The sequence below is a fragment of the Triticum aestivum genome, chromosome 6B (assembly GCF_018294505.1).
Source record: "Triticum aestivum cultivar Chinese Spring chromosome 6B, IWGSC CS RefSeq v2.1, whole genome shotgun sequence".
In the NCBI taxonomy this organism is placed as follows: Eukaryota; Viridiplantae; Streptophyta; class Magnoliopsida; order Poales; family Poaceae; genus Triticum; species Triticum aestivum.
In genome coordinates this window covers 289709150-289723281 of record NC_057810.1, presented here as the reverse complement: position 1 = coordinate 289723281, position 14132 = coordinate 289709150, and positions in this window count along the sequence as shown.

Genomic DNA, 14132 nt, shown 5'->3' with positions numbered 1-14132 from the left:
AGTTGAAGGCCTAGGAGGCTCCCGTTGCTGATCGAGACGCCGAGGTGAAGAAGGCGGCCCTGGAGCAGGCTGCGGAGCGCGATCGCCTGACGAAGCTGAAGGAGGAGGCAGAGGCGGCCCATGTGGCCCTTGTCGAGGCCGAGGAGGCGGCCGCCATGGAGCATGGCACCCTTGCCTCTCTCGAGGTGAGGTTTTTCAAGGCTCAGAAGTCGCTCGTCGGGGACGATCCTTCGAACAAGGTGGCAACGACGTCCCCGAAGGAGAGCCCTGCTGCTCTAGTTCCTGAAGTCTTGGCGGTGCTTGAATATGCTGTCAACGGATTTGCCTCCTTGGTGGAAAGCAAGGCGCACTCACTTTCTTCTTCGGCTCTGACGTGCGTCTTTAGCCATCTCTATCTTCATGACGCCGGCTTCAACCTCTCCTCCTTCCTTACCCTGGCGGACTCTGAATCCCAAGATGCTGCTGCTGCCGTCGTGAAGAGCTCCATGGACGCCATGCTGAGCAAGTTCCTGGTCGTCGGTCCTCTGATCGAGGTTGATGAAACGGGCGACGCACCTGGCGAGGAGGCTCCGCTGGTGGGCGATGGTGGCGCCCAGGTCTGAAGAGGTGGATTGGCGACTCTGCTTTTCATTGTTCGTCCTGTATCATGTAGCATGCCTCAGGAAGGCGTTTAAAACTGTTGGCTTTGAACAATATGTTTTGTAATAATTAGATTATGTTCCCTTGACTTTTCCATTCACTTTGTTGTTCTGTGCCGACATAGCCCGGGCCCGCGCATACCTCAGCGCTGTTGGGTCATCCAAATCGCCAAGACGAGCTCAAGGGGTGAGGGGCTACGTGACCAGTTAGGCTCCTGAGATGTGATGCTCAGGACTCCTCCTTGACGTGTGAACAACTTAGGAAAAGGCACAGGAGCAAGCCTTGGTGTTCTGCGTTGGCTGGGCCCGGCCCCGTGCATGCCTCAACCACCGTTGGGTCGTCCGGATCACCAGGACGATCACAAGAGGTGAGGGGCTACGTGACCTATTAGGCTCCTGAGACGTGATGCTCAGGAGTCCCCCTTGAAGTGCAAACGACTTGAAAGAGAAGGGTGAAAGCTGGGCCTTGGCGTTCTGTGTTGGCAAGGCCCGGCACCGCGCATGCCTCAGCCGCCATTGGGTCGTCCGGATCACCAGGACGAGCCCAAGAGGTGAGGGGCTACATGACCAGTTAGCCTCCTGAGACGTGATGCTCAGGAGTCCTGTCGGCATTCTGGGAACGGGGGTCCCCAGACTTTCCTGCCTGCAGCCTGCGGTGTGGCTCAAAGGAGGCCCAGCGCAGCCCATCTTCATCAACGCAAGCTCAAGACCCTCGTGAGGGACCAAGCCTCGAGGGGCGGAAGACAAGGAGCTTCCTCAGGCACGGCCTCGTCAGGCTGGCTCATGAGGGGGCGGAGAGTTCAAGGCAGGGTACCTCGCGAGGTGCCCATGACGCAAGCCATGACGACCAAGGGTGCCAGTCGGGCGCCAGCCCGCGCAGTGTCCTCCTTTCCTCTTTGGTGCAAAGGGAGCAAGCGCAGTCGAGAGCATCAAGCAAAGGCGTCCATTTCGGTGCAACAAGACCAAGACCAGCCCAACGGCCAGAAGGAAGTCACTGTGGATCCCAAGCCGGCGTCATCACCAGAGCCTTTGACAGGAGAGGACCAACTTTAGTCAGGATAAGTGTACCCGATGTTCCCCTTCAAAATGGCCAATTGTTAGCGCCCTTCCCGCTCAATATTTGGGAAGAGGCCCAGGGCCTTTGCCTATAAATAGGACTAGCCACCCCCAGGGTAGAGGCATCTGGATCCTCATCAAGAAACCAGTATATAGAGCGACTGAACCCCTCCTAGCAGTTCATCGCACCAGCCAAGAACAGTCCCTCGTGAGGCTGTTCTGCTTTGTATTGTTCATCGTCAAGCCCAAGAGGCAATCCACCACACCACACACTGGAGTAGGGTATTACACCACAATGGCGGCCTGAACCAGTATAAATCTTGTGTCTCTTGTGCTGTTTAGTTTGGTAGTTTAGGTCCTAGCGATTCGGCGAGGAGCGAGCTGGCAGAGGGTTGAATCCCCGCGCGCACCCCAGAGTTCGAACCTCAAGGGTCTGCCGGAACCCAAAATCCGACAAGTCCCCCTTGATGTACGAACAGACCATCATACCTTTCCCTCGCCGAGCTCTCGCTTGGGAGGGGTGCGCGAAGACCAGGCCCGTGAGGCCTGGCGAGGTGGGGTACGCCAGGCGTGACCTGAGCATAGCCCCCGTGCCCTGCCCCTTCGCGCTACCCTCTCGAGGGACAGCAGCGCGGTGAGGCTAGCCACTAAACCCGGAGGCTCCCTGAGATTAATGCGGGCCTGAGGCCACCCCCTGTTGTTTATCACCAGCGCGGAGAATAGCGCTTCCGCTCTTGCACGGGCATAGCTGCTCCTTGGCAGTGTCGACGGCCAGCGCAGAGCATGGTGCCTCCACTGGTGCGTAGGAGGGGGCTCCCTCTGAGGAGAGCCCCCGGGGCATGTACAGGCCCGCCCTAACACGTGGCTTGCACGACAGGGCTGGAGGAGGTGTGTATGGGCATCCGTGAACCAGCGCGGGACTCACGAGGCCCTAACTCAAGGCGGGTTGCGCCTGGTCTTGATTGGGGATGCTTGTGTAATCCTGAAAGATGGTTAGGCAGCCTGCACCGAATGAGTCTCGTGAAGTTATTGCATGAGAAGGCCAGACGCCAACGACCCTAGGAGGTGATGTGGATGGGACCGGCCCACCACACAGAGCATAGCCGTTGGATTTATCGATGCTGCAGGGACGGACCCGAGAACAGACGTCATGCCAAGTCTTCTCATGCAAAGATCCTAAGGAAAAACAACCGGTGCGCGGTTCCCGTGGCCGCGGGGGCACCATGTCGCGCACCCTTACTCATCCGCCCGCGATTAGCTCATGCGAGAACAAGGCACCAAGGGCCATGGGAGGTGACATACATGGGTACTGGCCCGTGAGCCAGAGCTCAGCCTCTTGGATTTAGCAATGCTACAGGGATGAACCCGAGCACAGACGCCGTGCCAGTCCTTAATCATGAGGCGGTCGTAGGAGACCGTGCGAGGGCGCGAGACGTTCCTAGCGATGAAGCGCCGGTCAGGCAGTCAATAATTCAAAAGTAGCTTGCAAAGGATTGTAACTGGCTTTGATAGATGCAGAAGGGATACATGTCGTAGGGACGGACCCACAGAGCCTAGGATGATGTAGCCCAAGGGGCGCCCCTAGACTCAACGAACTAGAGAGATGTCACCTGGTACCGTCGCTGAAAAAGTGTTGAAGTAGCCATAAAACGCGCGTTGCCAGAGTCGTTCCTCATGAGCCGCTCTGGTGCCGAGCTTCGGGAGGCTCGGAGGACCCAGAACGCTCCTGAAGGTGCTCCTCCATCTCCACCAGGATCGCCTGATGCCTGGACTGGCAAGCCATCTGGGCGTCCCTCATGCAGCGCTGGAACGCTTCAGCCACGCCCGACAGGCCGAAGGGCATGCGGACGTAGCTATGACGTGTACTGATAACCCACAAGTGTAGGGGATTGCAACAGCTTTCGAGGGTAAAGTATTCAACCCAAATTTATTGATTCGACACAAGGGGAGCCAAAGAATACTCTTGAGTATTAGCAGTTGAGTTGTCAATTCAACCACACCTGGATAACTTAGTATCTGCAGCAAAGTATTTAGTAGCAAAAGTGGTATGATAATAAAAGTAACATTAGCAAAAGTAAAGATAATTGTTTTTGGGTTTTTGTAGTAGTTGTGACAGTAGCAGCGGAAAAGTAAATAAGCGAAGAACAATATATGAAAAGCTCGTAGGCAATGGATGAGTGATGGATAATTATGCCTGATGTGGTTCCTCATGTAATAGCTATAACATAGTGTGACATAGAACTAGCTCCAATTCATCAATGTAATGTAGGCATGTATTCCGTAGATAGTCATACGTGCTTATGGAAAAGAACTTGCATGACATCTTTTGTCCTACCCTCCCGTGGCAGTGGGGTCCTAGTGGAAACTAAGGGATATTAAGGCCTCCTTTTAATAGAGAACCGGAACAAAGCATTAGCACATAGTGAATACATGAACTCCTCAAACCATGTTCATCACCGAGAAGTATCCCGATTATTGTCACTTCGGGGTTGTCGGATCATAACACATAATAGGTGACTATAGACTTGCAAGATAGGATCAAGAACACATGTATATTCATGAAAACATAATAGGTTCAGATCTGAAATCATGGCACTCGGGCCCTAGTGACAAGCATTAAGCATAGCAAAGTCATAGCAACATCAATCTCAGAACATAGTGGATACTAGGGATCAAACCCTAACAAAACTAACTTGATTACATGGTAAATCTCATCCAACCCATCACCGTCCAGCAAGCCTATGATGGAATTACTCACGCACGGCGGTGAGCATCATGAAATTGGTGATGGAGGATGGTTGATGATGACGACGGTGATGAATCCCCCTCTCCGGAGCCCTGAACGGACTCCAGATCAGCCCTCCCAAGAGAGATTAGGGCTTGGCGGCAGCTTCATGTTGTAAAACGCAATGAAACTTTCTCTCTGATTTTTTCCTCCCCGAACGTGAATATATGGAGTTGGAGTTGAGGTCGGTGGAGGTCCAGGGGGCCCACGAGATAGGCAGGTGCGCCCCCTGGTGTATTTCTTTCACCCAGAAATTCTTATTAATTCCAAAAAGTGCCTCCGTGGATTTTGAAGACATTCCGAGAACTTCTCTTTTCTACACATAAAACAACATCATGCCAGTTCTGCTGAAAACAACATCAGTCCGGGTTAGTTTCATTCAAATCATGCAAGTTAGTGTCCAAAACAAAGGCAAAATCGTTTGGAAAAGTAGATACGTTGGAGACGTATCAACTCCCCCAAGCTTAAACCTTTGCTTGTCCTCAAGCAATTCAGTTGATAAACTGAAAGTGATAAAGAAAAACTTTTACAAACTCTATTTGCTCTTGTTGTTGTAACATGAAAAGCCAGCATTCAAGTTTCAGCAAATATTATGAACTAACCATACTCACAATAACACTTAGGTCTCACAATTTCTCATATCAATAACATAATCAGCTAGCAAGCCATAATAATAAAACTCGGATGAAAACACTTTCTCAAAACAATCATAACATGATATAACAAAATGGTATCTCGCTAGCCCTTTCTGAGACCGCAAAACATAAATGTAGAGCACCTTTAAAGATCAAGGACTGACTAAACATTGTAATTCATGGTAAAAGAGCTCCAGTCAAGTCATACCCAATATAAACCAACAATAATGAATGCAAATGACAGTGTGCTCTCCAGTGGGTGCTTTTTAATAAGAAGGATGATGACTCAACATAAAAGTAAATAGATAGGCCCTTCGCAGAGGGAAGCAGGGATTTGTAGAGGCGCCAGAGCTTGATTTTAAAATAGAGATTGAGTAACATTTTGAGCGGCATACTTTTGCTGTCAACACAACAACTATGAGATGGTTGTATCTTCCATACTACATGCATTATAGGCAGTTCCCAAACAGAATGGTAAAGGTTTATACTCCCCAAACCACCAACAAGCATTAATCCATGGCTTGCTCGAAACAACAAGTGCCTCCAACTAACAGCAACCCTGGGGGAGTTTTGTTTAATTATTTTGATTTGCTTTGATCTTTTCGGATCATGGGACTGGGCATCCCGGTTACCGGCCCTTTCTCGTGAATGAGGAGCGGAGTCCACTCCTCGTGATAATAACCCACCTAGCATGGAAGATATAGGCAGCCCTAGTTGTAACATGAGCTGCTCGAGCATACAAAACAGAATTTCATTTGAAGGTTTGGAGTTTGGCACATACAAATTTACTTGGAATGGCAGGTAAATACCGCATATAGGAAGGTATAGTGGACTCATATGGAACAACTTTGGGGTTTAAGGAGTTTGGATGCACAAGCAGTATTCCCGCTTAGTACAGGTGAAGGCTAGCAAAAGACTGGGAAGCGACCAACTGAGAGAGCGACAACAGTCATAAACATGCATTAAAATTAATTCACACCGAATACAAGCATGAGTAGGATATAATCCACCATGAACATAAATATCATGAAGGCTATGTTGATTTGATTCAACTACATGCGTGAACATGTGCCAAGTCAAGTCACTCAATTCATTCAAAGGAGGATACCATCCCATCATACCACATCATAATCATTCTAATAGAATGTTGGCACACAAGGTAAACCATTATAACTTATAGCTAATCAAGCATGGCACAAGCAACTATAATCTCTAACCGTCATTGCAAATATGTTTACTTCATAATAGTTGACTCATAAATGATGAACTTATCATATTTACAAAAACAAGAGAGGTCGAGTTCATACCAGCTTTTCTCATCCCAATAAGTCCATCATATATCGTCATTATTGCCTTTCACTTGCACGACCGAACGATGTGTATAATAATAAGAGTGCACATGCATTGGACTAAGCTGGAATCTGCAAGCATTCAACTTAAGAGAGAAGACAGGGTAATATGGGCTCTAAGTTAAATAAACAATCATGCATATAAGAGCCACTAAACATTTTCAATATAGTGTTCTCGACCCCTAAAAGAAAGAAAAGAAAATAAAACTATTTACACGGGAAAGCTCCCAACAAGTAAAAAGAAGAACTAGAAATCTTTTTGGGTTTTCATTTTAATTTCTACTACAAGCATGGAAATTAAACTAACTATTTTTTTGGTTTTTCTTAAAGTTTATCAAACACACAAGAAGAAAGCTAGAAAAAGAAAATTAAACTAACATGGATAATACAATGAAAGAGTATGAGCACCGACGACTAGTGTGTGAACATGAATGTAAAGTCAGTGAGAAATAGGTACTCCCCCAAGCTTAGGCTTTTGGCCTAAGTTGGTCTAGTACCAAGGACGGCCGCTACTCTCCCCGGTGTAATGGGCGGTGTAATCAGCATACCACTCGCTGGTCATCTCCGGATCCCACTAGACAGATGATGCACGATAAGGGTCCAGTTCAGGTTCCGGCTCAGGTTCAGGTTCCGGAGTAAAAGCTTGGGCTCGATGATTATTCACCGCTTCCGGTGTGACAAGAAGATTTTCTGCTAGCAAATCAAACAACAGAGGCGCAGGCAAAATAATATTCTCAAAGTGTTTCTTATTGAATCTAAGTTTATACAAGAGCATCTTTTCTTTGTTGTCAACAATAAACTTGTGTGCTACCATGCTCTTGTAATCTAAAATGTGAGGAGGCAATTTTATCTCCTCCTTCTCATGGTGCCTAATGAGTATCTGAAAATGTCTACCAAGACATGCAGCATAGATACCTCCAAATATGGGGCCTTTTGTATGATTCAGGGCTAGCCGTTTAGCAATGACGGCACCCATACTAAAAGTATTGTCTCCAAGCAAAGCATGTTGAAGAATGATAATATCAGGAACGCTCAAGTTTCAACTATTTCCACGACCAATCAAGCATCTACTAGCAAATATTGCAAAGTAGCATAAAACAGGATAGTGTATGCTAGAGACTTTTGCCTCAGAGCCCTTCTTTGGCTCCTCTATATCTATAGTGTTAACAAAGCCACCCACATCTTCATGATAGGGTTCTTATTATTCTCCCTCATAAGGTATCCTACACACCGCGCAAAAATTACGTAAAGACATTTCTCTTAATTCATCATATAAATGAAATGATACTACAGGCAGTGACTTCTTAGGATAATAATAAAAGTTTTGCATGAAAGTATTGCTGAGTAAGAGCTACTGATCGATTCGGTCATTCATGAAACCGGTGAGGCCTGCAGTCTCGATCAAAGAATAAAAATCTTCATGAATTCAGCTTCTTTCAAGAAATCCTCACATGGCCATTCACACGATCGTACTTCCGCTAATCAAGGAAGATTATACTTGCCTTTTTCCTTCTCTTTGTCTTGTTTTTCCTGAGAGTTTTGGCTAGAAGAGCCCCTCAAAAGCTTCCTTAACATTTTCTGAAAATTTTCTGAAATTTTAGTAACTTCAAAATAAAAGTGAATAAAACTAAACAAGATTGGTAGCAACTACTCCTACAAGTGCCTAGAGCCTATATCATGCATTAGAATTGCTTGGGACCTCATAAATTTAACATGCAAGCTCAAGAACATGGTCACCTATGCAGAAAAAATTTGCAATGAATAAAGCACTAGAACAAAAACTAATTGGACCAATGGAGGAGTCACATACCAAGCAACAATCTCCCAAAGCAGTTTTGTAAATGGAGCTTTGAGCAAGGAGATCAAAAATCGCAGCAAAGTGAGCTAGAACTCGTGCTTGAGCTGGATGGGGATTTTTTTGGGTAGAAGATGAAGTGTGTGGGTGCTGGCATAAGTGGAGGGGAGCCACCAGGGGCCCACGAGATAGGGGGCGCCCTTTAGGGGGGGCGTGCCCTCCACTCTCGTGGCCTGGTGCTTGCCCCTCCTGCAGTGTTTTCAGTGCCTAAAATCCTCAACTATTCCAGAAAAAATCATACTAAATTTGCAGGGCATTTGGAGCAATTTTATTTTCAGACTATTTTTTTAATGCACAGATAATTCAGAAAATAGACGGATAATACTATTTTTGCTTTATTTATTCTAAATAACAGAAAGTAAAAAGAGGGTACAGAAGGTCATGCCTTCTAGTTTCATCCATCTCGTGATCATCAAAATGAATCCACTAACAAGGTTGATCAAGTCTTGTTAACAAACTCATTCCGAATAACACAGAACCAGAGAAATTTCGAATAACACTAAGTTACCTCAACGGGGATATGAAAATCCCCAACAATAAGAATATCATACTCTTTCTTGACAGTAGGGAGAGGAAATTCAAAACCTCTAATAATAATAGTTGGAATTTTTCCAATAGAATTGATGCTATGAACTTGAGATTGTTTCCTCGGAAAGTGTACCGTATGCTCACTACCATTAACATGAAAAGTGACATTGCCTTTGTTGCAATCAATAACAGCCCCTGCAGTACTAAGAAAAGGCCTACCAAGGATAATAGACATACTATCATCCTCGGGAATATCAAGAATAACAAAGTCCGTTAAGATAGTGACATTTGCAACCACAACAGGCACATCCTCACAAATACCGACAGGTATAGCAGTTGATTTGTCAGCCATTTGCAAAGATTCAGTAGGTGTCAACTTATTCAATTCAAGTCTATGATATAGAGAGAGAGGCATAACACTAACACCGGCTCCAAGATCACATAAAGCAGTTCTAACATAATTTCTTTTAATAGAGCATGGTATAGTTCGTACACCCGGATCTCCAAGTTTCTTTGGTATTCCACCCTTAAAAGTGTAATTAGCAAGCATGGTGGAAATTTCAGCTTCCGGTATCTTTATTTTATTTGTAATGATATCCTTCATATACTTAGCATAAGGATTTACTTCAAGCATATCAGTTAAACGCATACGTAAGAAAATAGGTCTAATCATTTCAGCAAAGCGCTCAAAATCCTCATTATCCTTTGTCTTGGATGGTTTAGGAGGAAAAGGCATGGGTTTCTGAACCCATGGTTGTCTTTCTTTACTGTGCTTCCTAGCAACAAAATCTCTCTTATCATAATGTTGATTCTTTGATTGTGGGTTATCAAGATCAACAACAGGTTCAATCTCTACATCATTGTTTTTGCTAGGTTGAGCATCAACATGAACATTATCATTAGCATTATCACTAGGTTCATGTTCATCACCTGATTGTGTTTCAACACCAGAAATAGAAATATCATTGGGATTCTCAGGTGTGTCTACAGTAGGTTCACTAGAAGCATGCAAAGTTCTATCTTTTTCTTTTTCTTCTTTTTAGAAGAACTAGGTGCCTCTAAATTATGTCTCTGAGAATCTTTCTCGATTCTCTTAGGGTGGCCTTCAGGATACAAAGGTTCCTGAGTCATTCTACCAGTTCTAGTAGCCACTCTAACAACAAAGTCATTTTTATTATTTAATTCATCAAACAAATCATTCTGAGCTTTGAGTACTTGCTCTGCTTCAGTAGCAACCATAGAAGCATATTTGCTAACGAGTTTGAGTTCACCTTTAACTCTAGCCATATTATCGCACACACGTCCTATCTCAAAAGCATTATTCTTTAACTCTCTACCAACATAAGCATTAAAACTTTCTTGTCTAGCCATAAAGTCATCAAATTCATCTAAGCATGGGCTATGCAATTTAGTAGAGGGGATTTCAACTTTATCATATCTATAGATAGAATTTATCTTTACTACCTGTGTCAGGTTATCAAGACAATGTGGTTCTTCAACAGGCGGTACATTAAGACCATGTATTTCTTCAATAGGAGGTAAATTCTTAACATCTTCAGCTTTAATAAATTTTTCTTTCATTGATTTCTTTGCCTCTTGCATGTCTTCAGGACTGAGAAATAAAACACCTCTCTTCTTCGGAGTGAGTTTAGGAATAGGCTCAGGGGTTGGATCAATTGGTTCAGGAATTGGCTCGGAAGAGTCAAATTATTTTCATTACTCAACATATTATTCAATAGTATTTCAGCTTCATCGACTGTTCTTTCCCTGAAAACACAACCAGCACAACTATCCAAGTAGTCCTTGGAAGCATCGGTTAGTCCATTATAAAAGATATCATGTATTTCATTTTTCTTGAGAGGATGATCAGGCAAAGCATTAAGTAACCGGAGAAGCCTCCCCCAAGCTTGTGGGAGACTCTCTTCTTTGATTTGCACAAAATTATATATTTCCCGCAAGGCAGCTTGTTTCTTATTAGCATGGATATATTTAGCATAGAAGTAATAAATCATATCTTGGGGACTATGCACACAATGAGGAGCAATAGAATTATACCAAGTCTTAGCATCACCCTTTAATGAGAACGGAAATATCTTAAGAATATAATAATAGCGAGACTTCTCATCATGAGTAAACAGGGTGGCTATATCATTCAACTTGTTAAGATGTGCCACAATAGTTTCAGATTCAAGGCCATAAAAAGGATCAGATTCAACTAAAGTAATAATCTCAGGATCAATAGAGAATTCATAATCCTTATCAGTAACACAAATAGGTGAAGTAGCGAAAGCAGGGTCGGGTTTCATTCTAGCATTAAGAGACTGCTGGTTCCATTTAGCTAATAATTTTTTAAGATCATATCTATCATTGCAAGCAAAGATTTCCCTAGCAGCTTCTTCATTCATAACATAACCCTTAGGAACAACAGGCAATACATAATCATTGGGAGAACCTTCATCATCACTATCATCAATAATAGCATCTTCAATATTTTCATTCCCCCTAACTCTAGCAAGTTGCTCATCAAGAAATTCACCTAATGGGAAAGTAGTATCATGCACAGAAGTAGTTTCATCAATAACATGTGACATATCAGAATTCATAACAGTAGCAGGTTTAGGTGTTGCAAGCCAACTAATAACGGAAGGAGAATCTAGTGCAGAGCTAGATGGCAGTTCCTTACCTCCCCTCGTAGTTGAGGGGAAAATCTTGGTTTTAGCGTCTTTCAAGTTCTTCATAGTGATCAACAGATATAAATCCCAAGTGACTCAGAGAATAGAGCTATGCTCCCCGGCAACGGCGCCAGAAATTAGTCTTGATAACCCACAAGTGTAGGGGATCGCAACAGCTTTCAAGGGTAAAGTATTCAACCCAAATTTATTGATTCGATACAAGGGGAGCCAAAGAATACTCTTGAGTATTAGCAGTTGAGTTGTCAATTCAACCACACCTGGATAACTTAGTATCTGCAGCAAAGTATTTAGTAGAAAAAGTGGTATGATAATAAAAGTAACAGTAGCAAAAGTAAAGATAATTGTTTTTGGGTTTTTGTAGTAGTTGTAACAGTAGCAGTGGAAAAGTAAATAAGCGAAGAACAATATATGAAAAGCTCGTAGGCAATGGATCAGTGATGGATAATTATGCCGGATGCGATTCCTCATGTAATAGCTATAACATAGGGTGACATAGAACCAGCTCCAATTCATCAATGTAATGTAGGCATGTATTCCGTAGATAGTCATACGTGCTTATGGAAAAGAACATGCATGACATATTTTGTCCTACCCTCCCGTGGCAGCGGGGTCCTAGCGGAATCTAAGGGATATTAAGGCCTCCTTTTAATAGAGAACCGGAACAAAGCATTAACACATAGTGAATACATGAACTCCTCAAACCATGTTCATCACCGAGAAGTATCCCGATTATTGTCACTTCGGGGTTGTCGGATAATAACACATAATAGGTGACTATAGACTTGCAAGATAGGATCAAGAACACACATATATTCATGAAAACATAATAGGTTCAGATCTGAAATCATGGCACTCGGGCCCTAGTGACAATCATTAAGCATAGCAAAGTCATAGCAACATCAATCTCAGAACATAGTGGATACTAGGGATCAAACCCTAACAAAACTAACTTGATTACATGGTAAATCTCATCCAACCCATCACCGTCCAGCAAGCCTACGACGGAATTACTCACGCACGGCGGTGAGCATCATGAAATTAGTGATGGAGGATGGTTGATGATGACGACGGCGACAAATCCCCCTCTCCGGAGCCCCGAACGGACTCCAGATCAGCCCTCCCGAGAGAGATTAGGGGTTGGCGGCGGCTCCGTGTCGTAAAACGCGATGAAACTTTCTCTCTGATTTTTTTCTCCCCGAACATGAATATATGGAGTTGGAGTTGAGGTCGGTGGAGGTCCAGGAGGCCCACAAGAGAGGGGGGCGCCCCCCTGTCTCGTGGACAGGCCGTGGGCCCCCTGGTGTATTTATTTTGCCCAGAAATTCTTATTAATTCCAAAAAGTGCCTCCATGGATTTTCAGGATATTCCGAGAACTTTTATTTTCTACACATATAACAACATCATGGCAGTTCTGTTGAAAACAGCGTCAGTCCGGGTTAGTTTCATTCAAACCATGCAAGTTAGAGTCCAAAACAAAGGCAAAAGTGTTTGGAAAAGTAGATACGTTGGAGACGTATCATGGACCCTCGCACCGGCCGACACGAGATGGCTAGATGAGCTGCCGAGACGCGGCCTTGTTGAGCCCAGGGATGTCGATGCAGACGCATAACTCCTTACCCTCGCCGGGGCAGTGGGCTGTGCCTCGTGGCAAGCGATGATCGCCTTGTAGAACCCTTGCTTCTTGAATCTCCTGGATTGCCTCACTGATGAACTCCTGACCACCTGGTGCCTCACGCTTGCTGCCTTCTCCTGGGAAGTGTGCTCTGAAGAGCACCTCCACATGGTGCCCGAGTGCCTCCCTCGCGACCCTGGCCAGGTCTGAGGGCCTCCGAAGTAGAGCCCCCAAGCCTAGCCTGAGAGGGGCGCCAGGTACGCCTCCTATGCGATGGGTGAAGGTGCCGCGTCCGGAGACGTGAGGCTCAGCGCGGCGGTCTCAAGCGATGCTTCCTCATGAGACCCCTGTCCCAGCTGCAGCTTCTTCGTCTTGGGGGCGACCTCAGGAGGGAGGGCGCCATCCTCGTCTTCAGGTTTCTCGACCGCTGCAGCCTAGTAGGCGTGCTCGAGGGAGCACACCTCATCCTTCTCTTGACACGCGACCGTGATGACGCCGCTGCTTCCTGGCATCTTGAGGATGTTGTAGCCCTGGTGTGTAGCCGTCATGAACTTGGCCAGTGCTGGGTACCCTAGGATGCGTTCTAGGGCAGGCGGATGCTGGCAACGTCGAAGCCGATGAGCTCAGTGTGGTAGTTGTTGCGCCCGCTGAAGGTGACAGGGAGGCGAACCTGCCCTATCGGGTGTGTAGAACCGTCGGTCACTCCTGAAAATGGCTTGGTTGGGTGAAGCTGGTAGTATGGCACCTGGAGCCTGTCAAACGTTTGAACAGACAGAACATTGACCCCTGCTCCGCCATCAATGAGAGTCTGGGTGACGACCACGTTGCTGATGACGGGGGACCAGAGCATGGGGAGCATGCCCGCGGTGGCCGCGCACTTGCGCTGGTCTGAGGAGTCGAAGGTGATGGCGCACTTGGACAACCTGAGAGGGCGAGTTGCTTCGGGCTTGGGGAGCGCTGCATTCACCTCGCATGTGAAT